At 33.1% G+C, this 2,583-nt stretch overlaps 1 protein-coding gene across 2 annotated transcripts in view; it reads left to right on the top strand.

The window, feature by feature from the left end:
- LOC106879925 (uncharacterized) overlaps window positions 1–2,583 on the top strand; it is an 87,286-nt gene that overhangs the window by 4,289 nt on the left and 80,414 nt on the right. The window lies entirely within an intron of this gene.

Here is a 2,583-nt window from a genome sequence, read left to right as displayed (position 1 = left end):
TGTGTGTGTGTATGTGTGTGAATTTATTGATAATTTTTTCTGGATAATTTTCGATTTGCAAATTATATTATTCGCTAAAATAAGTCTGAAACCATTGGTCCAGGAGTTAGATGGTAAATGTTTTTATTTTTCATTCCCTTCGAAGTTTTATGCCTAAATAGTCATATTGAATTTAACTGTTCTTTCTAGCGTTCAAGGGATCCATATGATGAATGCCTCTTATGTGTTTAAATGTACATTGTATTTATATGAATAATATATAGTCTATTGACTAAATTTTACACGCTACGCCACTGGTAGTAGAAATTTCTAATATTCCTCATTATCCTTGATAATATTAATTATTGATAAATTTTTTCTGGATAATTTTTTATTTGAAAAGCCGGCATTCTATTTACTGCCGACAAGGAGCTGCGCTTGCACGGTAAGTTTGAAAAATTAGAATGTATAAGCGTGGGGCATATAGTGGATTGCCTCGTGTATATATGTTTAATATAAGGTGTACCTGCTAAAGAAAACTTCACCTAGCAAATTATTTTATTTGCTAAAATAAGTCTGAAACCATTGGTCCAGGAGTTAGATGGTAATCCCTTCGAAGTTTTATCCCTAAATAGTGATATGGAATTTAACTGTTCTTTCTAGCGTGCAAAGAATCCATATGATGAATGCCTCTTATGTGTTTAAATGTACGCCGTATTTATATGAATAATATATAGTCTATTGACTAAACTTTACACGCTAGGCCACTGGTAGTAGAAATTTCTAATATTTCTAATTTCCCTTGAAAATATTAATTATTGATAATATTAATTATATATGTATATATATATATAATATTAATTATTGATAATATTAATTAATTATATATATATATATATTTAATTAATATTATCAATAATTGATATTATCAATAATTAATATTATCAAGGGTAATTAGAAATATTAGAAATTTCTACTACCAGTGGCCTATATGTACATATACATATACATATACACATATATAAATGTGTATGTATAAACATATACGTGTGTGTGTGTATATATATACATTTACTGGGAGTTTATTATCTTACGACGACAGAAGTTAGGAAATAATCGTCGCCTCAGGGAAGTCTACCAAATGTGAAGATATTTCGTCTAGAAGTACTGTAAAACACGGGAGTATGAGAACATAGTAACTGTTCAATGGAGCTTATGGCTATTATAATGATAATGATGGTGAGACATAATACAGTAGTCTTCTGACATAACGGACACGGATATAACGGACAATCACTTATAACAGACAAAATTGTCCGGTCCGGATTTTTGTAATGAAAATTTCAGATAGATTTCGGCTCCTATAATGGACTCGGATCTAACGAACAATCGCTTATAACGGGCGATTTTTCTCGACTTCAATGGTCAAAAACAATGTAAATTTCCTCGGTTATATCTCAACTTATAAATGTCTGTTTTAAGCAATGTTTTGACTTACTTCTAGCAAATCCAGTTGGTTTGCTCGTAGCTTTTAAATATTCAATTTGCTCGCGTATGTTTTAATGTTTTACACTGTTTACTTTGCTCCTGTATATTTTAATGTTTCTAGCAACCCTAGTTGATTTGCTCGTAGCTTTTGGATATTTAATTTGCTCGCATATGTTTTAATGTTTTTTGCCGTTATTTCTAATGTTTTGACATGTCAGCGCCCCCACCTTTCGCTACTGTGACTGACGATAGAAGAGGCAGCGAACGCGTTGTTTTCTGATTGGCTGAAAATTCTGAAATTTATCAAACTTTGAACATCTGTAACATTTTCGCGAAATTTTTAAATAAATGAATAACAAATTCAGATTCAGCGTCACAAATTACATCTATATACTACATTAGAAACTTTTTTTGGAGATTTTCACTTACATTGACGAAAACCACAAAGATTCATGCATTTTTGTCACGTTTATGTCGTTTTGCTGTGCGAATTTGTATTTTTTCGTGTTGAACTTTCCATTTCCATCCAAGATGAGCAGTTCGAAAAGGAAAAGGAGTACTCTAACCACCGATAAAAAGTTGGAAATTTTAGAATACTGTGACAAGAATAGCTTGATGAAAAAGACAGCTATTGCCCCATACTTTGAAATTCCAAAACAGACACTCATAGACATTAGTAAAATAAGAAAAAGATCAGAGAGGAATCGAGAAAGAAGGACGCAAAAGCAGGCTTATTTGTTTATATATTGCAAACTAAGACAAACGACTGCCATGTCTAGCAAACAGGTATAACCTGTACTGACGAAGGATTATACCCAGAAACCAGCTGCTCCATTGGTTCCTGTCAGCGCTAGATGGGAGATGTTCACTCCCTTGTTTGCAATATAACGGACACAGATAGTGTGTCGTTAACCAGCTGGGGGAGTTGTCCTCTTGGGGTTAAAAAGTGTAGTAAGTCTTCTGTACGGGACAACCACGTTGAGGCAATAACAACCGTTACTTTATATATATAGGTTTCAAATTTGGACACAAGGCCAGAAATTTCGGGGTAGGATCTAAGTCGATTATGTCGACTCCAGTACTCAACTGGTACTTATTTTATCGACCCCCCCCCCC

The sequence above is a fragment of the Octopus bimaculoides genome, chromosome 7 (assembly GCF_001194135.2).
Source record: "Octopus bimaculoides isolate UCB-OBI-ISO-001 chromosome 7, ASM119413v2, whole genome shotgun sequence".
In the NCBI taxonomy this organism is placed as follows: domain Eukaryota; kingdom Metazoa; phylum Mollusca; class Cephalopoda; order Octopoda; family Octopodidae; genus Octopus; species Octopus bimaculoides.
Note: the sequence above shows the minus strand (reverse complement) of the source record. Positions and strands in the feature narration are given on the sequence as shown.